This window comes from Malurus melanocephalus, unplaced genomic scaffold (assembly GCF_030028575.1).
Source record: "Malurus melanocephalus ecotype Western Australia unplaced genomic scaffold, MMel_1.1 scaffold_391, whole genome shotgun sequence".
In the NCBI taxonomy this organism is placed as follows: Eukaryota; Metazoa; Chordata; class Aves; order Passeriformes; family Maluridae; genus Malurus; species Malurus melanocephalus.
The window spans coordinates 616,947-641,875 of NW_026623623.1; the positions used below are offsets into that span (position 1 = coordinate 616,947).

Below are 24,929 nucleotides of genomic sequence, written 5' to 3' on the forward strand. Positions count from 1 at the left end.
AGTTTAGGGACCACATTTCCAAAGGTGGGCAGGAGCATAATCCACAGGTTACACAGAAGAACAACTGAGCACTGTGATTTTGTGAGTGCAAATCTGCTTTTCATTCTGCATATGCAAAACACCATGGAGTAAATAAAGCTGGAACTTCTGTACCTGTAAAATTTTGGGAGGTCCAAAAGAGGGAAAAAACAGTGAAGCAAGCTCTAAGTTTAGAAAGCATTTTTCCACCTTAACAGAGGCTTCGAGACAGCCTTTAGGACATGATTTTATCTAGCCCTCATAAATCCTTTTAAAACTTGGATTGCTGGCCATTTAACAAGCAGCTCCACCCTTCTCCTGCTCTCCAGATGAAACACATTCGCACTGGGCTCCATTTTGTTCCCTCCTTCTCTGACCCAGCAGCACCAGCAAAGCAGCAGAGCCTGGGGAACTGTGTTTAATTGGCATCTTCTAATTACTAATTAGCTCTGAGGGGCTCTCTGCAGCTCAGAACAGTCAATAGGAATGCATCCACTGATTTAAAGAGGCTTGGGAAAAGCAGAGCTGCTGGAGCAGGCTCCCAGGAACAGCCCAAGGTACCGCACAGGGAACCCACAGCTCCCCAAGGAGGATCCAGCACGGGGCCCCCACCACTGCAACCCTTGCTGGGCTTCTCAGGAATGGCTCTAGAGGAGCCTGARGGAGGCTGTAGGGTTCTCTCATCCAAGGGGAACATTCCCAGGGGGTTCTGGCTCCTCTGCAGCTTCTCCTGCACAAGAGCCTCTCACATGGATGCTGCATTAAGAGGTGTCCGAGGAGCATCTGGGGCTTAAAATCCATCAGAAGAGATTTAAGCCACACATTCATGCCACCACCACTCCACAAACTGCATTTCRGACCCTGAGCCTCCTCACTGCCTGACTTTATCCTTTAACAAAAGARCTGAGGACAGGGCAATGTGCACWGAGCARGTCCCAGCAGGAGCTGACAGCRAGGTCACATCTCCTGCTCKGCAGCACTGCCCTGCTCCCTGCTGAGCTGCTCCAGGAAATCAGGACAGCAGAGCAGCTCTGGATTCCCATGGCTTCCCCAGGAGACCCCCTTTGCAGGGGAATCCTGTATTGTGAGTTTGGCTCATCCCAGAAGTGACGGTCACCAGGTGAGCCACCCCTCCTTCTTCACCGCCTGTCATTTTACATCCCAGCTCTCAGTTTCAGTAGGRAAAGTTGGGGAAGAGGAGGAAACTTCCTAGCCAATTCCACAAGAAATTTAGGAGKTGATGAGAAGGATGCTGTTTCTGGGTCAATCCAGTGAGGCCCTTTGCTGAAGACTTCCCACCAGCAGTCCCACACAGCTCAGTACAGAATCCCTGCTCTTCTGGGGACAATCATTTTGGGATTTTCCTCAAGAAAAAGCATCTCATCAAAAAAATGCAACTTCTTGGTGCATTTTAAAACCCAAGCAACTGAGGGATGGTGTGACACCCCTTATCACAGTGCTAGGTGAGCTCAGATCCCAATCCCACAGCTCCTGCCAGTTCAGAGCCTGCCCAGCCCCGTGCCTCTGCTCCCAGTTAGCTGCTGGGAATAAGTCTGGCCACACACAGCACGAGTTCCTACAGGGATGGGAACAGTCTGTACAGAAGCTCCCACAGATTATTATGAGGACAGCAAGGTTAACTCAAGTTTTGTGTCATCAGAGAACCCAGAAATCCTTCASCCACAGCAGCTCCTTTGGGACAGACAGCCTTGTCTGTGCAAACATTTCCCCTGGGCATCCCTGAGATCAGGCTGGACCTCCACAGTGATCCTGCCTCACTGGGTCCAACAAAGGCATTGTCCATGGCATGGCCAGGTCCCCATTCCCACACTGACACACCCCAGGGCAGAGCCAGCCACCTCGGAGATCACACAACACTAGGAAAAGGATGAACAGCCTGAAAATCATGAGATCTTTTAAAATAAAAGAATTAATTCAAACCCACCTTTAAATCAGCGAGTAATCAAAGATTTGGGAGCTTTAAACCTGGTTACTAAAGACATACATGAGTTTTAAGTCAAGCTTTAAAACCATTGAAGAAGGCAACCCTCTCGCAGTCCTCCATCTTCCAAGCACTGCTGTTTGATGGTTTGGTTCCCACCACTACAAATCAACCTTAAAACCAGCACTGATCTCAGAAAATAGCCAGTGCTGAGAAAATCTGGATTTCTTAGAGCATCACAAATCTCACTGAGCACACAGGGATCTGGGCTAATGAGAACAGAAACAACAGGTCTGGGKTTTAGGGGTGAAAGGATCCAGTGAGTAGGGAGTACTCCAAATGAGTAAAACACAAACTGGGATGAAAAAATCTCTCCATACCAGGCAGATACAAAGCACCAGTGCCAGCCACTCAAGCACCACCACCAATAACTGCAAATAACAGCAATTAAAAAAAGCAAGGTCATTTCTGAAAAAAAAGTGAGATCTCAAGGCAGAAAACCACATTTAATCCATAACAACCAACGTGACCGCAGAGAGGCACAAACAACACCAAGGACACCCAAAGCTATTACAAAAGCCTGTGTTAAACTAGAAAAAAAAAAACTAACAACAAACCTGTTTGTTAAGCAGAGASCAGGTACAAATCCTGACCATCTGGAGAAGGAAGCAGTCCAGAAGCTCATAGTCAGAGGGGCCAGTATAGATTAAAACAATGGTCATTTTYGCAAAAACAAAACAGAAACCAAATCCAACACAAAACAAACCACTAACCAAGTTCTACCACAAACCCAAAATGAAGCAATCAAGGAAGGATGCAGAAAAACATCCCCCTTGGGTCTCTGAAGTCATACCATTAACAAATAKAAAGCAGAGTCCAGCAGGGAGTCTCCCTTCTCTGGCTGGAGGCTGAGGAGCAAGAGCTCACCACTGCCAGCCAGCTCCAGGGCTAAAGTTCCACCTGAYTTTATCCAAAACTGGGCAAGCTACACATCAAATCAAGGAGGAACTTGGAAAAGATTTGGGAAGTCTCTTTCGTTCTCATTATTTACAGCTTCCTACAAGCACAGAGGGGACCYCATCCCTGTCTGTCAGAGCCTGCAGGGAGGGCTCAGAGCAGGGACCAGGCTCTGCTCTGTGGGGACCAGAAGAACAGGCAGCAATGTTTCACCAGAGCACGAGGAAAAACTTCTTTATTGTGTGGGATTGCCCAGAGATGGTGTGAGTCTCYCTTACTGGAGATATTCCAGAACCACCTGGACACAACCCCGTGCTCTGGGATGACTCTGCTGGAGCAGGGGGTGGCACCAGATGAGCCACAGTGGTGCCCTGCAGCCTGATCCATGCTGGAATCCTGTGACCAGGAGCACCCCTCACCCCACTGCCAGGGTGGCTTTATCACAGCAGCCCTGGCACTGCTGCCCACACCAACACCCTTCTCACTGCCCTGCTAATATTCCTGAGGTAGCCAAGCCTCACTAATGGCTCTCCACAGAGGCCTCCCCGGCTCTGTGGAGTGCTCACTTCATTCACTTGGGCGCTAAGTGCATCCACTGTTGCCCAGCTAATAGTCCTGCCATCAATGGCACACACAGGAGCCCTGCCAAGATGACAATTCTGCCTCTTGAAAACACTTCTCACACCACCACACAAATTGCTCTCCCTCTTCRCTCCAAGCCTGACCAGCATGGGGGAACTTTCCACCATCCCATGGAGCTGGGAGCACAGGAGTCATGCATTTAGGGGTGGGTTTTGGAGGGTGGAGGAGCCTGATGATGTTGAGGGSCCCCTACACACGTGGAGCACCAAGAGCCAGCAGCTCCTGCTGAGTCCAGCCAAAGAGAGATTGGGAGGGCAGGAAAACCATCAAAGGTCACTACTTAGAATCATGGAAGGGTTTGGGTTRGAAGGACCTTAAAGATCACCCTGTTCCAATGCCCTGGACATCTTCCACCAGACCAGGAACACTTTCAGGGATGGGCCATCCACAGCTTCTTRGTCTGTTCAGGGAACAACCCCAGCAGAGATGGATGCACATCTGGCTACTTGTGCTGTGCCTCCTTCCCCTCCCTCTTATGGGCAGCAGAGGTGGAGATTTTCCATGGAGAACCTCTGGAGATTTGGTGATGCACAGGGCCTGGAGAGTAAAGGCTGGCTCAGCTGCTGCTGCACTTGCTTTCAAACCATCCCACTGCAACAYAGCACAGACAAGACTTTCCAACTCGTCATTCTTAGGGTTGAGCTCAACTCATTACCAGCAACCTGCATTAATCTGCTCCCCACCAGCTGGAGCGTGGGGGAAAAACAAGAAAACCAAAAAGTTCAACTGCTCAGCTGCAAGACCAGGGCACAAAACAACTCAGCAAACCCCCAAGTTTGCTCTAAACTGCCATTTTCCTCCACCAGTCACAGCAAAGCCTGTGACACAGTGCCTATAAATTTCCTCTAATGMTGCAGAGTGAGGCAGAGCCCCATCTGTGCCTGGGCACAGGTGAGACTTTTCACTATCGTGTAAGTGCAGGYTGCCTTTCAATTACACTCACCAGCCCATTAGGCAAATTAGATTTGCATATGAGAGGATAACTAGAAAGTCAAGAAATAGGCCCTGAAGGAAAAATACATTCTATAAGCTACATATCCCTGGGAAGATGTGGACAGGGAGCTTGCTGTTCAACCCAGGGCTACTTTAGGTTTTCATGGTGTTCAGGTTTCTCTAGGCTGGCATAGGTTTGAGGACAGCCTCTCCACCAGACAGAACTGAAGCCAGACAAAGACATCTGYGTTCCCTGCATCCCCACCTCCCTAAAAAGATGCCCATTTCTGCAGGGCTTTGCATCATTTGCAGGTTCTGCCTTGCAGTATGCCGGAAAGGAGATTAAAATATTACCAGTGTGAGACAATTTCAATTGATTCCACCTGGGTTTCAATAATATATCACTGAACTACAGAGTTATTTCCAGCACCCTAAGGTCCAYAGGGACATGATACCCAGTGGTATGGCATTACATCGGTGTCCCATGTCACTGAGGACATTCATGTGGACTAAACAGTTCTGCTCAGGTGATCTTAAAGAATTCACCCCCCTGCACACCCTTTTTTTTTTTTTTCCTGGTGAGTGTATGCAAAACAGAGACAACCTAGCTCATCTCCCAGAATCCAGATGGCACTTGCAAACCTTGTCTGTGTATCAAATGTTGTTTTTTAGATCAAGTGTCCCTGGTTGACAACACAGAACTTCACAATGCTATCTTTAGAGAGGCTTCTCTGCAAAGAAACACCCTTGGAGCATACGTTGCAGGAATATGCTAATGTGGCAGGGTGTTTTCAGCGGCCGCAAATGGATCTGTTCCTGGGAGCTCARACACCCCACAACGAGCTGAGCCTGGCTGGAGATAAAGGGTCACCATGCCCCTACGCAAAAGATGCACCAGCAAGTTCAAAATCGCAGAGAAAGGTTAAATTACATCACTGGAGAGGTGCAGGATSAGCTCCCAGCAAGTGCACTCACACACAAGAACGATGATTATCAAAAAAACCTACTAAATGAGTGAGGGCAGCTCAAAACAGACAGCAAAATCTGAGATTTTCCACTCCTTGACTTCTCCTACAAGTTTAGAGATTCTTGCCCTATAACCTGTTCAGCTAAGTGCAAGCATTTAATAAAAACCCAATTATTCCCAATGATTTTCTTCCTCWAGGTCTTCCTCCTCCAGATTCCAAGCAAAGATAAAAGCAGCACATACAAAGAAATTTCTTTAAAACAAGCCCATTAATAAAGAACAAAACTCTACAAAACTTTCAGTTTTTCATATTCCTGAGATGGTCACATTACTCTCAATGGAAAAAAAATAGTAGTAGGTGTTAAAAGAAAATACCAGCACCCCTCAAAAAACCCACCCCGAGTTGTTTTCTATTCTCCTCAGCTCCAAGAACAAGAATCATCACCTGCATGTGAAAAAGCATGAAAAATCCCCTGACTTATAYACACTCTCCACTAAGCAGCAAAATGGCTTAACAAAAGCCAAGAAAAAACAAAGCAAGCGGCAGAAAGAGGTTATGGTACAGYTCAACCCTGGGATCAGAAGGTGACACCAACAGCAGTGAGGTGGCAGAAATAACCCCTCGCGCCTGCTGCTGAAAAGAACATTTCAGAACAGTGACATCAGGTAAAGCAGCAGCTTTTGAAAAAAGAAAGTGATCCAGGAGGTAGCTCCTTCCATATTGCAGGCGCTCACAGTAAACACCATATGGCCTGTTAATTTAATTAGGGAGAAGAAACCCCCTAAGTTTGAGATTTGACTTTGAAGGGTTTAAAACAAGTCTGAGGAAAATCGCTTGAGATATTCCCTTAGCTTGACTTGTCTCCTTCATCCACCTTCTGACCTGATGTACCTGGTGGCTTCTCCCCAGGCTGTACAGCACCCCTAAGAGCTGTATTTTTTTTTAAAAGTCCTCTATTTTTGCCATCAGTGCAGCTGCATGGATGGTTCCCAGGAAGAGCTGGGTGGTCCATGCCAGGCAGCCAAGCCAGGAGAGGTCTGGATCAGGAATGAGGTACGTGCAGTAAATAAACCAAGTACTTCAGCTGAACACATCTTCTCAGAGAACAACCAGAATTTTTAACTGAAATCCTCACAATCTACATTGGCAGATCCCACCTGCTAAAGACCGAATGGAGCTCATGGAGAAGGTCATCCTGACAAATGGTGATGYACCTATGCTGAGACACAAAGCCTCAGGGCAAGTCCACCCCCCATCCATAAATAAGCTTGCATTTGTAATCTTGAGCTCAACCAACCAAGCTCCAGCTGTCCCCAAAGACTTTTGTATCTGAGCAAAGACTCACTGGAGCATCTACTTCCAGACTAGCCAGGAGACTGTGCCCACAGRGGCTGTGTTTGATGAATAAAGAGTCATTTTTCATTATAAACATGTCTTCCACATATGTGTGTGAGGAGAGAAGAGCATTCCTAGGATCATTTCTAGCTAGAGGTTTGGTTTTGTGTATCTGTACCACAGTGGGATGCTACAGCACCACTGTGACRCCACCCTGTCAGGTCTCAGCACAAGCTGCCCGGTGCATCACCAGCAGGAACAAGACAGAGGTGGCTGCAGGGGCACCATCAAGAACGCAAGGACACAAAACCTGCTGATTCCTGTGGAATGGCCTCCCAAGCTGTAACAGCTTCAGCAGCCCCCTGAGGCCCAGGCAGCAGCCCCACCTTGGCCACAGTGCTCCAAGGACTGCTCCAGAGCTGCTCTGCCAAGAGCCTCCAGCACAAACCCCATCAGCACAACCAAAATCCTTTAAGGAGGCCCAGTTGTGTAAGAGAAACCCAACGTTCCTCCAGAGACCAATACCCCGACCAACTGATCTCAGGACTGGGACAGGGTTCTGGCACCCAGGCTGCTCAGGCAGGAGCACCAAGGGAAGCTCTGCTGATGCCTCCAGCACGGGCAGGAGCTGCCACCCTCCTCTCTTCCTGCCTGGCACAAAGTAGGTCAGGGCTGCGTGGGCTGCTCCTGCGTCACAGGACATGACCCACCTGTGCTCCCCACCAGAGATGCTCTGTGCCTCTGCAGAGCAGTGTGTGTCCAAGGCCTCGGTAGGGCAGCAGGTGATGCTCCTTCCCTCCCTCCCTCTCTCCTCTTGCCAACTGGAGCCCAGCTTGTCTCCATGAAAACCCAGAATGCTCCATGCCACTCTGCCAGCACTACCCCAGGAGAGATTTTGGAAGGTTTGGCCTTTCATGGAAACTGCTGCCCTGAAGATAAATCACATCCTTCCTAGAAATTTGTAACCTCAGTTGGCATGGAGTTTCTCCTTGGCTCCTCTCAACAGCTGACTACACTCACAAATTAACATCTCACTTTTCAATTAGTTTTTTCTTTTCTACCCAGACCCAGGTTGGGATCTTCATGTCCCTTTAATAGGTGTGTCACAGCAGTATGCCAGTTTCCCATTTTCTAGTTAAAAAAAAACAAACAAACAAACCAAAAACCAAAACCAAACCCAAATAACAAAACATCTAAAGCCCAGCAGACTTCTTCCCGCTAGCAAGGAAATCTCCTCTCAGGACACTGCAAAGATTTRATTTACTACCAATTGCCCTCTGGTTATTTTACATTTATGGGGTGGGGGCTGAAGAAAGGAAGAAAGCAGAGAGGGTGTAATTAGCTTTGCTTGTAAAATGTTCATCCCAGTTGTAACAGCAACTGGAGCCTATCGGGGGCTTAATAGATTTCAGGGTTTTGTTGAAGCTCAAGTATGGGGTGGGGGGGAATAAAAAAGGGGAAAAATTATTAGGAAAAAAAAATCAATAAGTGGATCCTACATCTTGCCACAGCCCCATATGGAAGTAATCAAGCACAAGGGTGGCAGCTGGGGCCAATAACAGTCACCTGCAGTTGAGGGACGTGGGGGTTTGGGATGGGTTTTTAATGCTAATTTCCTGGAGGAACAATGCGGGAGCGGCAGCCGAGGGCGGCTGAATGGGGAGCASTGGGAACAATGGCTGCACCTGGCGCTGGGAGCAGCGCACGGAGCCGGCACGCGGCGCCAGCGCCCGGCACATCTGTTCCGCACAATGGCCCGCTCCCCCCGCAGCATCCCCGCCAACACGGCCCTCCGCACTCACAGCTTGCGGGCAGCAACAGGTCCGAGCTGTCTCCGGGCTGCACTCCTCCTCCCCTCAATGACTGGTAGCAATACTTCTGCGGCTTTCTTGGGTTTTTTGGTGAAAGGGATGGTTACACGGCATCCCACCGGCAGGTTGCAGCATCTTGTTGCCACAGGAAGGAAAACTGACTCTTGGCTTTGAAGATCTGCAAGTGTTGGTCCTTCTAAATGATCTTCTGGCCACCTGCAACAGTCCTCTTTCAATACCTCGAGTCCTGATGCAGCCACGAGAGATGGGAATCACGCACCCGGGAGCACGCCGAGGAAATTCAATACGCATTATTCTAAAACCTTAAGCTTGGCTTATAAAAATGCCACTGCCCAGCCCAATAAAAGGCATGATAGTTACACTTTAAAATGCTTTGAAACCTCTGAAATCGCTATTGTCCTGTCGGACAYAAGCTGCTGACACACAAAGCGGTGCTAAGGTCAAGGTCCTGCCTCAGAAAATTGCTTGCAGACCCAGGAACTGAACCCAAGCCTCTCCGTGCTGCACTCTAACTGTGGGATCATGGCTCACCACTTCTTCCTGGCTGCTGCTCCTGCTCTAAACAAAGGTTTTTCCAGCCGTTCCCTGAACGCTGCATGAATAAAGGCAGTCTCCATCATAAAAATAAAAGTTGAACAGACTCCCAGAGACCTGCAGTGACGCTGCCCCCAGGGACTGCTCTGGAGTGTCTGTCGAAACACATTTCATACCTAGCTCCTAACAAGCAATCAGATATGGAAATAGTCACTAGATAAAGGCAAGCTTACAATCTAGCCCAGAACAAGTATGGATAAGCCAGCTCTTATAATGGGAAAAAACCCAACAGGCAACAGATTACGACCATCTCCTATTCGGATTTAAGAAGTAGCAAGCATCGCCTCAAATCTGCTGCATATGCCCAAGTCCTCAAATGACTGTTCAGCTCTCCAGCTATACTATAAACATCACATATACATGTCAAACAAATCTTGCTTTTTGTCCAAACCTTGAAAAAACAGAGCTGGAAAAAACAAGAAGCCACCTGGCTCCCCCATCCCATCCCGTAACTGTGGGAGAGCACTGCCTTCTGCTATATTCTGCTGGTGGTTACTGCATTTATGGGTCAATTTGGGGACTGAAGGGCTGATTGCCTTGAAAACTCAGCTGCTGAAGTCAAACCACACATCCCTGTCAAACCAGTGATAACCTCTGCAAGCCAAAATCCACTGTGGGCGACACAAGACAAAGCTCTGTAAAGCAGCAGTAAAATYGTCTGGGACTCGCACTCGATGCGACAGGCGAGGCAGCACTAAGTGAAACCCTGCTCTCTTGGGGACACTGCTCCTGTAAGACTGAGAARATTAAACCAGAAGAAAAATCAAACCCAAGAGCCTGACCCAGGGTTCACGTGAGCAAAGCTCCCTTTGCTTTGGCGGGTTTAAACAAGCCTCTGCAACACCAGCAGATGCAAGTTGCAAAAATAGCAGCATCTTGGAAGTAAGCAGGGGCTGTGGCTCCAGTCCCTGGGCAGAGCAGAGCCTGGCTTGGCAGCACTGCTTTGGCCTTTTCACTGTTAAATGGAGTTTCTGCTCTTTTCCTCGGGGCATTCCCTGTGTAATAGAGTTCTCAGATTAACGATTTATTCTCTCTGCCTTTAGCAATTCTGCTTCTTCCTCAAACCCTTCAAATCCTTCCCTTGGCTTAGCTGCACTTTCCTGTTGGCAGTATTTGCTCAAACTGCCTTTGCTTTCCTCCCTTTTCCTTGTTTCCCACACTGGAGTCCCTTAGTTTTGCATTAGTTGTGTGTTTCTCTAATTGCTGGATGTGCAGGAGTGGGCACACAGTCATTTAGGAGAAGCCTAGGTAGTTCMAAAAATCAGACTAAACATCTTTTTCATATTAATAATGAAAATCACAACATCCAGCAGACAACTGTGGAAAAAAAAGTGTCTTCACTTGGACGTCCAACACCATTTCTATAAAATTATTAGGACTGGCAACAGAGTTTCAAGCCACACTCTTCCCCAAAATACAACTACCTCTCTCATCTAAGCACTCCACTCCTCAGGCACCCTAAATYCATTTCAAAAATAAAGGAACCTGAGAAAAAAAGAAAGTTTCCTTCAGGGCTTGAGCAAGACTCCACTAAATTAGTTGTTTAATGGCCAAATCGTGCTGCCCTGATGCCGGCAAAACTTCCGTTTGCTTAATCAGGGTTTGACCGGCAAGGAGACCACAGGAGCAGCTGCTCCAACACCCTGCACTGCCTTCACCAATTCAGGAAGTCTCCAGGAAAGCTGCAGCAGAGGAGCACAGCTCTTTGCTCCTAGATATCATCACACTCTGTACGGCTTTGCTGGACATTTTTGGGGTTTCAAACTCCTTTGTGCTGGTGCACTCTGAGATTGAAGTGCCACACAGTCCTCCTGCCKCCTCTCCAGGAACACATATGAGTGTTTGGTGCATCTCTAGAAGCAGACTTACAATACATAATATTTTTTAAAGSTCTACTCAAATGCTTGCATGCAGCAAGAGAAGGAAAACCTTAAGGTGGCTCACGGAGTGGCYGAAGTGGCCAAGCACAGAGCTACACCCCAAGCACCCAGCAAGGGAGCCCAGGCAGCCTCTCCCCCGGGAAACCCTGTCATTTGGCACGTTTAAAGTGAACCCGGACAAAGCAACACCAAAGGGAATCATTCTGCACCCAGACAGCCCAGCAAATATTCCTCTCTTTTTCCAGCCTGATAGCAAGCGATGCTCAGTCACGTTTCAGCTCCCCAAACTTTGAGTGCTGATTTTGGTGCATCGCCTGTGGCTGGGCAGCACATAAAATGGGCTGTGAATATCATTGTACAGGAGCTGAGTGATGCAGGGGGGAGAAAAAGCTGGTAATATTTTGAGGAGCAGGTTAAACATGCAACAGAGGRATCTTTACAACAAGCTACACCAGAGAGTCAGAGGACCAATTTCAAATGCTGAACCTTCCCAAAAGACAGGGAGGGGTGAAAAGAGCAGGTTTAAACTAAATATACACAATCCAGGGATTACAATAGAAAAAGAGAAAAGACAGCAGTCTACAGCCCAACAGTGAAAATATATAGGGGAGGTGTGTTCTGGTATCACAAGAGTGATCTGGGAGATTTAGATGCTGGGAGCATCAGTTGCTGCTCAAGGAGCGCAAAGACAAAAAGGGAGCAGCCTCTGCCACAATGCAGAGAAGCCCTGAAAACACAGGGAAAATTAAGGAAATTTGGGAGCCAATGGAAGTAATCCACCTCTGCAGTTTGCCCCCCCTTCCCAGCTTCAATACCAGCATGCAGAAACCAGAGTAAGCTTAGGCACAGCAGAAAAACATGTTCTGCTAAAACACACAAAACCCTTCCTGCTTTGCCATTTCCCCAGAAAACGCCAAATCCCAGCCCTCTGCTCATGGAGGGGGGGTGGGGGGGGAAAGAAAAAAAAATAACCATTCCATAGCAACACAGAACGAGCTGTACCGCAGCTCTCCTCAGAGAGAGTTTAGTGTTTTTTCAGCTGCAGAATCCTCGCATGCAGCCGGCTGGGCTATTGAAGTTTTCCCCAGCACTGCAGAGGACCCAGGCAAGGCTGGCAAAGCGCTGCGGCCGCCGCCGCTCCCACCCTCTCCCTCTACCTGCTCCCGAGGAAAGCACGCTGGAAAAAGCCCCGGTGCTCTCCAAACCTTCCTGGGGGCAGCGGGGCTGAGCATCCCCCCGAGCATCCCCCGCGGCCCCGGATACACCGAGCGCTGTTTAAAAATAATCCCGTGCCTTGCTTACCCTACCCAGCGAGGTTGCAAGGATCCAGCTGCTGTGGAATACACCTCGTTTCTTTGAAATAGAAAGAAAAGCGCTCTTCCTCCTCCTCCTCCGCYCGTGATCTTCGAGCGCAGCCGGAGCCCAGCCTGCCTTCTCCTTTCATTAGCTGGACATGTGTCAGGTCCCGCACATCTGCGATTTCTCACTGCCTGGAGCCGCCTGTCCGATTCCAGGGAAACACAGATGGATCCCAGATGGGAAGGTCCTGCCAAACAGACCAGCTCTCCACCTTGCCAGAATACCCAGCTTAGAGGCACACACCCTCGGCTCCCTGCCTGCTCCCTGCCTGCGCCGCGCTGCTGCCAGGCTGCTCGCCAGCTGATGTCACCAGGCACACACCTACCAGCGCCTCGCCGCCCGCCTGACATTAACTTGTTAAATACACGGAATTTGTTTATGGCCGGCAGCAACAGCGAGACAGCGGCGGTAAAAAAAAAAAAAGAGGCTTCGCCCGCCACCCTTCCCAAAGCAGCCCTGCCTTGTGCGGCACCGGGGGCACATCGGCCCCTGCCTCAGCACTCAGTTTTGAAATCGGGATGAGCTGTTGGGTAAACCGGCGGATTCATTTTCCGAAGGTTTGCCGCTGCACGTAAATCTTCGCTGCGAACTCCCCCCCAAGCCCAGCGCCGGAGTTTGCGGCGCTGGAAAGCAGGCATGTGGTAGCAATTAGAAGCAACAACAAGATAACAAGATACTGATGTTGCAAGGGTACCAAACGCGGACTGGAAAATTCAAAGGAAGAGCAATTAAATGTGTAACATACTACCCGGCTCGAAGAGGAAGTGTTAAAGGAAAATGTAAATCCGAAATGTTTTATACCGGGAGTAAACTCCAGCAGAGATCTCGGAGCAGTGAAGGAGGCTCGGAGCAGGAACCCACTGGACACGATCACATTTGACCATTTCCCCCCTCCCATTAATGCCCAGACGCGGCGGCTCTGCCACCTCCAAACCTCCTGGTAATCCTGACAAGCTGCTCCCCGAGGTGCGGCGTGAACAACAGATATTAACTGGAGGCCCCTGACTAATCCCATCAGGCCGGCACCATTCATTGCCAGCCGGGCGCTGGGCAAACACGGATTTACACAACAGCATTCCTGGYCACGCAGCCGGGCAGCCCTGGCTGCAAGGCACTGCCCCGAGCAGGGGCAACCACCCCCAAGCACTGCCCAAACCATCCTGCTCCACACCATCCAAACCCCAGCTCCCCTAAAACCAGCCCAGGAGGAGAAGCAATGTTTGCATTTCGCTTGCAGACTGCGCACAGGCACATTTGAAGATCTCAGGAAGGATTCACCGTTCCAATCCATATAGCTGAGCAGGTTCAGGTCTTGATATCCTTTCCAAATCTTYGCAGGCAACACTACCTTTCCCTCCAGCTACTTTTTTTTTTGAGAACCAGGGACCCCAATACCTTCTCTGTTCAGCAGACTAAGAGCCTGCCATGTCCAAGCTGGGATATGCTGGTTTTTCACAAGTCCTGAAATCATACATGCCAAATTCTCCACAGCTGCTGYAGGCATGACGGGATATTACTTGCTCACAGGCAGCAAAATGCTCCTTTTTATGAAATTCCCAGTGCTCTGGTAGGCTACTGCTAAGTCCCAAGCCRTGTCCATAAAGCTTGTGGAGGTATTGCCCCCCGGCATCCAACCTAACCCTTCACCCCAGCTTTTCTGCTGCTTATTCCTAATTAATTTAAGGTACCTCTGCTTCCCTCTGGGAGGGGAAAAGGCTATAAAGGGAGAAAACTGCTKTAAAGGAAGCATTAAAAAGCATTCTTCCAGCAGGCACAGCATGAGTTCATGAACACAGGGGCTACAATCTCCTCCTGCGGAGGACAGACCTCCCAGTACAGGCAGGATGCTGCATGACAATGGGAGAGGAATTTGGGCAGGATACTTTGGCCTGCTGTAGGAGCACACGAAGGTGCTGCTTCCTTGGCTGGGCAAACACATCACTCCAAGAAGGAGGATGCAGGCAAAGYGGGCACAGGTTTACAGCAACTCTCCCTCCTTCAAATGTCACCCAAAAGCAGCAATTCCACGTCTCAGTTAAAAAAAAAAAAGTGAATCACATTCAAGTATCAGCACCCAAATACCTGGAGCATCTCGTGAGGTGATGCTCAGGCAGCAAAGCAGAGCAAAGCAGGTTGGGAACAGACAGTGCCCCCCTGCACTCCCTTCTTCCAGCACCCCAGTGCCCACTGGAGGGGCTGCTGGCAAGGCACATCAATAAAACGTTTAAGTTCAGAARGTTCAGCTCGCTGGGGCTTCTGACACGTCTGATGGAGGTTATGCAAAATACCAAAGCTCTCAATATTTCATAAGCTGAGATGGAAAAAACATCTCTAAATTACACAGACAATGAAGGGAGACACAACCCAAGCAGCTCCACCAGTACCAGAACTATATTTTCCTATGGATTTGCATCCCATGGTCAGCTCCCTGGTGCCTCATGCTGTGAGGTCCCCAACAGGAGCCGTCCCCGGCCGGGTCGTGGCGACAGCGATGGCTCTCATGTGGACTCTCTGATGTCTTATAAGAAGTGAGCTCATGTTGCAGCTCTGTCCCCAGTGGAGATGGCACCAGGCAGATGGATGCAGCCCAGTGCTCACAGCATCTAGGAGTCAGCATCAGACACTGCTGCTCCCTGTCCAGCCCTGKCTCAACATCCCCAAACCAGCCTGAAACTGGGCACTGAACTCAAAAACTGACTYTGGTCTGAGTGTGACACAGAGGGGGATACTGCATGATGAACAACAGATGCTGAAGAGATGCAGCCTGGGATCTGTCAGGTCTTTGGGTCAAAGCCCTCAGAGAAGTTACCCTCAGCAGGCACAGGGACATCCTGGGGTCAGGGGGGCTTTATATGAAATAAGTAACCAGCATGAGTGTTCCCTCATCACCTGCTTTTTAAATAATATTTCAGCTTAAGGACCTGAGCAGCTTGTAAAGCTTCACTTCACACTAACAAAAGTTGTCCTCAACTATGACAACTGGGTTCTAACTATCCTTTATCAACCCATGAACAAATAAATCTCTTCAGTGTTTTCACGACCTAAAGCACYTTGAAATGTCAAGAACTCAGGTCACTGCAAGTGTTTAAAGTAGAGTTACAACAACTTTATAAACATGTATGAAAATGCACACAACTCTTTGYTACAGTGTCCCACAGCCCAATGTCTACCAAAACGACAACATCCTCAAGGAAGACATCCCCACTCCTGGCTAGAGAAACAGGAATATGCTCAGCATCAGAGTGAGTTTTGGGTTCTTCAGGCATAAAAACCACAGGTGGGATCACCCAGGTGCACTAAGTAGAAGCCATTTCCAAAACCCCTTTAAAATGCACATGAAYTGTGTCTTACACATGATCCATTGTGCCTCAGCTCACCCAAACCATGACCTATCCCTAAGCTCATCCCTGAGCTCAGCATTGGCAGAGGCAGGTCCATGAGGTGAAGAATCCCAGAATCCCAGACTGGTTTGGAGTGGAAGGGACCTTAAAGYTCAGCTCATTCCCATCCCCTGCCAYGGGCAGGGCCATCTCCCCCTATYCCAGGTTGCTCCAACCCCCATCCAACCTGRGATRGGGARTSCATCCACATGTCACCTACTGACCCCCTCACTGCTCCCAAGGGGTTTTTCTGCTCCCAAATATGCACAAAAGCAGATTTTGTAGCCCAGACATCACCAGCACAGTGGAARGAAGCAGGACTGCAGGCAGCATGGGAGAAAATGCTTTCCCCCAGCTCACCATGCTAATCTGCTTTTGCTTTCTTCTCCTGGGAATGTTCCATGGAAAGAACGATGCAAGCAGAGTTTGAACACTGGGAGCTATTGATACCTGCTGCTCAGTGTGGTTTCTGAGGAAAGCGAGGAAATCTGAAGAATTTTTCCAGTTTCCAGTGGAATTTTTATGCCTATCACAGCCTATTGCCACAGYGAACACAAGAGACCCAAACTGCTTCTGATTTCTCTGCTATTCCACAGATATTTCATGATGTGCCTCGGCTTCATTTTTTCCCTGCTGGGTTCTTACCTCAGAAAGAAGCTTCACTTGAATTCAAGGCAACCCTGGAAAGCCTTTGCCTTTTTAAGCTGACCACTTTCCATCGCACAGAAAAATAAATCCAAATGCACTGAGGCAGCCAAAGCCATTTATCAGCCTAAGTAGAAACYGTAAATTCATGCTAACTGGAATCTGATGGAAACCAATTGGGATCCTYCTCCTCCTCCAGGCTCAGGTCTGGCAGGAAAGTCAAACATTTTATTGCCTTCTTTATGCCTTACAAGACAGTGGAGCCAAGAAGGGACTGCTCCCTTTGAAGGGATGCTGCTGGAGTTGCAAGGGAGACYCTGGGACTTGAGTTCAAGCTCAACCCCCCCAAAACAGAGATTAGACCTCAGCATTCCTGGCAAATTTATCACATTTAACAAACATCCTCTTTTCAATTCATCCATTATTTGAATTAGCACATGGCAGATTATGTTAACAAGCTTAATTTGTCACAGAATCAGAGAAAGGTTTGAGTTGGAAAGGACCTTAAAACTCATCCAGTGACACCCCCTGCCATGGCAGGGACACCTTCCACTGTCCCAGGCTGCTCCAAGCCCTGTCCAGCCTGGCCTTGGGCACTGCCAGGGATCCAGGGGCAGCCACAGCTTCTCTGGGCACCCTGTGCCAGGGCCTCACCATCCTCACAGGGAACAATTCCTTCCCACTATTGCATGTAACCCTGCCCTCTGGCAGTGGGAAGCCGTTTCCCTTTATAACTCCAGACCCTTGTACAAAGTCCCTCTCCAGTTCTCTTGGAGCCCTGTTMGGCACTGGAAGGGGCTCTAAAATCTCTCTGGAACTTTCTCTTCTCCAGGATGGACACCCCCAGCATTCCCAGCCTCTCTCCAGAGCAGAAGAGTTCCAGCCCACAAGGAAATCAAATCACATTGACTCCTTCAGGAGTGAACATGTGCAGTGTTTGGCTTTCGTGCCATTTCAATCCTGCCCAGGGATGGGAAAAAAACRTATTAAAAGGTTGGCCTCAACTGAGCTGGCAGAATTTTACATCCMGAACAACTACAATTGGACATTGCTGTTTGTTTGGGGTTTTTTTTTGGCAAAGATGTAACAAGGAACTAAACACAACCTAAGGAAGTTACTGAAACTACTTCTGGCCACTCAGTATCACCTAAGCAGATGCTGCCTTATTCCTCAGGCCACATATGTAAAGAAAAAACAGGCAGGAACTGATGTCCTGCCCAAAAATACCCCTCCAAAACAACAGACCAATTCCTAAATCTAACACCCTTGCTCTGATTAGAAATYCAAGCTTCTGTAGCTGTCACGGGTATTTAAACCAAACACAGAAATATGGAAAAAATGAGTAATCCTATTTGGAGAGAGTAAAATCCAGCCTGCAGAGGATTAATTCTAGTCCAACAGCTCTGCAGCTTGACAGTATTTTCCAGATCAATAGCAGTGCCATTTGATTACAGAGATTTGTTCAAATACATACATCCACTCCCCTCCAGTTGTCATTTTGGTGATGCTCAACTTTAATTGCCCAACACCCCGATCAGGAGTGTTAGAAGTTGCATGGATGGAGCTCTACTGCAGCTCTCAGGCATCTCTCCACTACTCTAAAAACCCCAATTTCCTGCCTCCATCTGCCACTTTTGCCCTAGCCCTTGCAGGAGCATCCCCTTTAGCAGCTGTTTATGGTGCAGGCAAGCTTTTGAAGCCAAAATCCTCCCTTTTGGAGGTGAGATGGTGGCTTTGAGGGCTGTATCCTGGATCAGGYACTCTACTCTGAGCTCCCAGAAGATGTGGAAGACCTTTGACAATTAAGAAAGCACAGATTAAAGCCTATCAAAGCAGCTGAACTTGTGGKTTTTTGCCTCATCCCAGAGGCCAAAGTGAGCAATAAAATGCATGTGATGGATCCCAAGCCCTTCCCTACAGCAGAGTCACTGCACCCCAATTTGCTTTCAGCACCTCCCTCCACTGGTGCCTTATCTGCCACAGGCTCTGGCTCCTCCCTGAGAATTGCTTTCCCTTTTTTATCTTGGGCTTTTTTAACAGAAGCTTTCTTCCCAGTTTCATCCAGAATTCCCTCTGCTCCAGTCCCTGGGACTGCACACCTATGAGTGCTGCTGGGGCTCTGCTCCTTGCCCAGCACTTTGAAAGAGGAAGGCAGCAAGGAGGGTTCTTTTCTCATYAATTAGCTGTCACTAACCTGGTAACCTTTCTAAAAAATAACCCAATTACAGTCTGCCTTCAAAAAAACTAAATCCTGGGTTGTTTTGTTCATTGCACCCAGCAAAACCACCAGTTCAGGATTTTAAGGGAGGCATCCCAGCAGCATCCCAGTTTGTTGCCATTGCAGGTTTAGCCCGAGCAGGGTTCCCTTCCTTCCAGCCTCAATCAATCACAAAAACCGCATTTCAAAGTGCTTTTAGTTAATTCTCCCCGCATTTATTTTTCACCCATTTTTCTTTGCCAGCTCCCTTCTCCYGCTTTCCGCTGACCCTTTGGACCTAACAAATGCTGGCTTGGGGGAGAGAAAAAAAGAAGAAAGAGCCCAGCGCAGCCCTTTGCGCCTGGCCCGGCATTCCAGTGCCGCGCTCCCGGCTCCACAAAGTCTGATTTAGGAGCACTGCTGGGAGCTATTAGTTTACGAAAGGCCCAGCACGCCCACCCAGGCACAGGCGACGGCGAGAGGCTCCCCTTTCACCGCTGCCATGTGCCTCCCATCCCGCCCGGAGCGCTCGGAAGGCTGTGGTCGGGCTAGGGCAGGAAGCCAAGGGAAAGCCAGCCCGGGCGGCGGGCGAAGGAGAGCGCAGAGGTCAGCGGAGAGGGCTGGAGATTGTCCACAGCCCTGTGCTGCCGCAGGAGAACAGAGAGATTAATTAATGGGATGCTTATTAAGAGTTAAGCTCCATCCAGACTTTGCTTTTATCCTGCCCGTTGCTCCTTGTTTCCATGTCCTGTAACCACTTCTTCCTTTTCGTATCCTTTTTCTGTTTCCACTACCGTGCTTTTAATCTCTTTTTTAATCTGTTTTCTTGCCTTATTATCTTCCCCTCTTCACACTTTGCTTCCACCATTTCCCAGTTCCTCGCCTGCCTCCATCCCTTCCCCAACAGCACAGAGAACCCCCAGCATCCCCAACAGTTGATCCTGAAAATCATCTCTGTCATCCCAAACCGCTGGAAGCCCACAAAATCTGCTGAGTGAGCCCAGATTCCCACTACCTGCCCTGCTACCTACCCAGAACTAAAGCATCTATCAGACTCCCAAAAATGCATGGCATGGGGAACTTCGTGACATGGTTTTGCAATAGCTGCCAGAATTTGGCCAGCTCATTATCCCAAAATGCTGGTTTGGATGTAGGACAGAGTTAACTCCCCTTCAGTTAGCCTGAAGATCAGCTCAGTGGTGGGAGAGGCAGGGAGAAAGGAAAGGAGAAAAAAAAAGCAATGAAGCTTCAATCTGGAGTCATCAGGGTTTTGACATTCTCCAACTGGCTTCTATTAACATTGCATCTGTATCTGGGTGCCTGAAGGGGAAAAAAATAAAAGCAAACACTCATTTCCAGAGGTACAGAGCAATCAGCAGGTTCTCTGTGCTTCCACTGCCTCTGGAGTGCTTGGATGCAGCTCAAGGAGGACCAGGCACAGTGAACGAGAACCTGAAATTTTATTACCTTCCCCTCCTGGCGGAAGCAGAGCCTATTTGCAGATTTACAGCTCGTGTCAACAGGAAGTTCGTGTTTACAAGTTTCCTGGAAAAAAAGTCAGCATTCCTGTCTTCCCCGAGAGCCTGGTGGGGATGCTGCCTCGTGGGGAAGTGCTCAGATGGGTATGGGAGACAGGAATGAGTTTTAGCCATGTAAAACATCCAGACAAATAGATAAAGCTATGAAAAAGAAAAAATCTGAAGGCCAGAAGGAAAACAATAATTCAGCAATTTGGTGGAAAATGCACAGCAAGACAGCACAGCCATGTCTGGAAAAATACTTCTGCAGCATCTGGGATTCACACTTCAAAGAAGCAGAAGAATTTTAAGAGGATGAAATGCTATAYTCAGGCTAACATGAATTTTTCTCTTCTGGCCCAACTCTCTCGTCATTCCCATTACACTGTTCCTCCAAGAGTCACAGCCAAGCTYAGCTGGGGTAGGCCCTTCTCTCCTAATAAATGCATGAATGGGACCACAGTGGTGTCTGGTGGTGCTGCTGGATCCACCAGGATCTGCCAGGATCCATCCATCCATGCCCCTGAGCTCAGAACACCATTAATGGCCATCAACAAACTGAAGCCCTGAGGCTAAACAGCCCTATCTTGTGAAACCTGATTTTAAAATTTTCCTTTCTGTACAGTTATTAAAAAAAAACCTGGAATCAAACAAAAAAAAAATCCCCAATATTTGTTCCAAAATTACACAAAACAAGAGRACATGAGGACAGCCAAAGGTCAAGCAGCCAGAGCTCCACCAGGATGCCAAAGACTCAAATCAGTAAACRTTTATTTAGGCCATGCTGTACAGTTTAGTAAAGATATGGAGTGCCTAGGGTGGTATCTGATCTCCTGGGAATGGACTGCTCCCAAGGAAAGTTTCTGTCCTGACAGAGGGACACTTTCCAACACATGAATGATCCAATGACAAGATCCTTCTGAAACCAACTCATTCAACAAAACACAAYAGGTACAGAAACCAAATATCAAAAAGCCACAGCTACCTTCTCCTTAGAGAAAGAGCTGGAGAAAACCAAGCTGACAAAGCGCTGGAGCCACCCAACCTTACAAATTTCCAGCATTTAACGTGCTTGAAACAACCCAGCTGAGGAGGAAATTCAGAACTGGTGCAGGCATCAGGTCCTTCTAACACCACAGCTGTCCCCACCCCTCCCAGCCASAGCCATCCCCAGCACAGATTTCAAGTGACCCCCCCTCACCCAGAGCTGCACATCTCCACTCCTTCCCTGGCTATTTGAGCTTTTTCCAYATCAGCAGCACTAACAACAAAATCCCCAGTAATGTAAGAGAGGTGGGGAGGAGAGAGTCATACAAAGGTCCCAAAAGCTATCCTTCCATCCTAAGTCCCTGGCAGGAAACCAATACTGAGAAGCTGCCTGGTTTAGACCCAAGCATTTCACATTCAGGTGTCACCATCTCTGTGCAAAACAATGGAAGTTCAAAGGGAAGATTTTGCAATAGGCTGAAAGGAGCATTTGCTGAAAGTATCACATCAAAGCTSTCAGGTGTCTTCTACCCCACGCACTGGACACACATGTTCAGACACTTCAAGAGCCAGAAGAACYCAAACATCTGTATGGTGAAGTTAATTAACATGTACAGAAAGGAAAAAGCAAGAGAACAAACATTATCTTCAATCCANGCCTCCCAGCGCGCTCTGCGGCCCCTCCCGGCCCAGCCCCGGCCCCGGAGCAGCGCGGCCCGGGCCCAGCCCGCTCTTTCTGCCGCCTCTTTCAAAGGACATTTCCACACACCCGGGACACTGACACAGTGTAGCACCTTTGCTTTCAGCACACACAGATACACCAGCTACTGTGGAATCTCGGCTCCAGTGCTTTATGTCTACCCAATTCAAATTGAAAGAGAAAATAAGAAATTCCATAGTTGAATGCTTTAAAATAAAAAAAAATCTCATTTGCCAAAAAAAGATCAAAATAATTTAATGGCCAGAATGAAGCATCACAGTCTGTTTCTTCAGACAGGAGTCATGGTGACTGGGAGGTGATGAAGAAAGAGATGGCATCTGCTTGAAGCAGATCGTGCTGTGGGTGCTCCCCTGCCATGCGGAACCCTCAGGGTACCTATTTATTTATACCCCTATGAAAACCATGTAGAAATTTTGAAAAAGAAACCAAACCAAACAGCAGCAGGAAGTCCACTGCAGCTGAGGTGGGACTTAAGTGAGATTCCTCAGGGTGAGCATTGACCTTCTGCCAGCAGACTCTAAGGCAAGGCCTTTGTGGGCTGCTGCTCTGGCAGCCATTGTTTGAAGCAGGAATTACAGGAAAAAAAAAAAAAAAATGCAAAAAAAAGAAAAAAAAAAAAAAAAAAAAAAAAAAAACACCTCTGGGGGAAGAATAAGAGACTTAAAATACAATAATAAAAACCTGGAGTAGGAGATAAAAAAGAGAGATTCATCAGCAAAGCTCCTCTAAAGTGGGGCTGGAGATATAGCAAGGCAGTTCAACGGCAGCATTGTGGAAAGAGCTGATTTGATTTGGCTGTTACCACCGAGAAAAAAAAAAACAAAAAAACAACAAAACGAAAGTAGCTCAAACACACATTTACTTCCTCTTGATTTCATTAATCCTACCCAGGGCCGGGGCCCGGGTGAAGCTGAGGTTATTGCCCCTGACCCTGCTCTGGGGTGTGCTCTGCCCAGGTGAGCCAGCACCTCCCGGGGCTGTTCTGAACTTCTCCCAGCTGTGTTTTCCTCCTGTCCCAAACGTCTCCACGTGGTTCTGCAGATGGAGCAGCTGCAGTCRAAACACCTGGTGAGCCACAGCCCTGCCCTGCATTGCACGGGGAGATCAGAGTTACAGCAGCTCCTGCCCTGCTTTAGGCCCTGTCAGGGTTGTTAAATGCTGTGTTTGTGGTTAATGATCTGCCTCCTTTGAGCCCAAGGAACCTGAACAGCTCAGCTGGGCAGGTTTGTGTTGATCAGCCACCAAAACCCTCCTCCTGAAGGTGTAGAAAGGGAGTGAAATCCAGCACAGACACTACTCAGCAGACCACCACTGGATGCTCCAATGATTGTACCCTTATAACCAGCTGCATTTTTCAATGCACAGCTTTGGGCTGCTCCAACACAACTTGCACCAGGGCTGCAGATGTGCCCTGATGGGCTCCAGGCTGGCAGGAGGTTTCCTTGGCATAGAGAAAGGAAAACCCTTGTGCTGTTCACTGCTGATATCCGACCTGGTGCTCCAAGCTACAGCGTGAATACTTGGAAAGCCACTTTTCCAAAAAAACAGATGATAAACACTCATCCTCTAGGGAATGTCATCCTGAGCAGAGCAAGAGAAGTACTAAGACTGTTTTCTAAGGAATCTCTACAGCAATAATGTCAAGTAACACCCCACTTTGAGTTAATCCTCCAGTGTGAGCAGGCTTTTAGTCCAACAGTCCATTCTTCTTGGAGACTCCTTACAACTAAGCAGCAGTGTCATACATCCACCTGGTTAGCAGTGCTGCTTCAGTACCTCCCTGCACCATTTTCGTGCAAGTTCCTGGTCAGTGAAGGCCATATTTATATTAAGAACACAAGAGTATACAACTATGAGGTTACAAGTTGGAGAGGCACACAGGGCACTAAAAAAACCTAATCCACTTCCCAACATTTCTGGACACCACAGCATCAGTTAAAGAAGCTATTTATTACATAGCAGTGATTCTCAGGTGACTTGAGCTGAATTCAGCATTGTAGTCAAACAAGAAAAATAATCCATGAGAGATGTTCAAGGCCAGATTGGAACAGGCTCTCAGCAGCCTGGACTAGTAGAAGGTGCCCCTGCCCATAGCAGGGGTTTGGAACAGGATGATCTTTAAGGTTCCTTCCAACACAAACTATTCTGGGATTCTACGTAATAGAATTTTGGTTAAAAAAGGAGATAATTTAAGGGTTAACTTAAACCTTGCAAGGCCAAACTGACAGGAATCAGTTCCAGAAAGCCTGCAGGGTCAACTTGTATTGACTATAGAGGATCCTTGTGCAAATTAAAAGATTTCCCTGCCTGCTTGTTTCGGCATATGGAAAAGCTGCAAATTCATTCCCCGAGGTTCGCACCAAGGAGGCTGTTAAATGCCAGGACAAGTCTCGGGGCTGGGATGTTTGGATGGTAAGAAGTACTGGATGTGCAGCCTGCTGCAGTTCTCCCATGTGTTCAGGAGTCAAGTCAAATCAGGCCGACATTTGTAAAAGCTCCTCTCGGGTCCCATTTCCAAACACCTGCATCCCTGCATCTCCTGGGTGCTCCGGCTCTCCTGTTTCTCAGCACATCTCTGCAGGCAGGAGCAGTTCCCCCTGAAAATGGAGAATGCCTGTCTTCCTCACCCATGCAGATCAGCTAATCCCAGCAGGATAATCCTGCTTTAATGAGAAAACTATAGGAGTTTTGATAAAGCACATAAATCTTATAAAAGCCCAACTACAACATTCCTTAGTCTCTGAGACTGGATGACTGACCTCTAAAATGAATTTTGCATGTGGCTGTCTCAAGCTGTGGAAGGTAACATGTGGCACAGAGAGCAAACTGCTCCCTCTTGTTTGCACGACACTATAAAATCTGTAACAGCGCTGGAGGCAAATTTCCTGTGCCTCTGGACATGTGTGTCACTCCACAGACAAAACGCCTCATCCTCTGCCTGCCACAGGAGCCAGAGGACACCACCATCTCCAGCTCCTTTTCTCCAGCTCACAGCACACCTCCCAAAATGGGAATGGCCGTG

At 48.3% G+C, this 24,929-nt stretch overlaps 1 protein-coding gene across 4 annotated transcripts in view; it reads right to left on the bottom strand.

Annotated features, from left to right (window-relative positions):
- The window catches only part of CBFA2T2 (CBFA2/RUNX1 partner transcriptional co-repressor 2), a 56,587-nt gene that overhangs the window by 22,158 nt on the left and 9,500 nt on the right, over positions 1-24,929 (bottom strand). The window contains exon 1 of one of the 4 annotated variants that reach the window (XM_057379168.1): positions 12,404-12,719. The exons of the other annotated variants lie outside the window; for them this stretch is intronic. The gene's annotated coding sequence lies outside the window, so the exon portion shown is untranslated. Of the gene's footprint in view, positions 1-12,403; positions 12,720-24,929 lie in introns of those variants that run through there. 4 annotated transcript variants of the gene reach the window in all.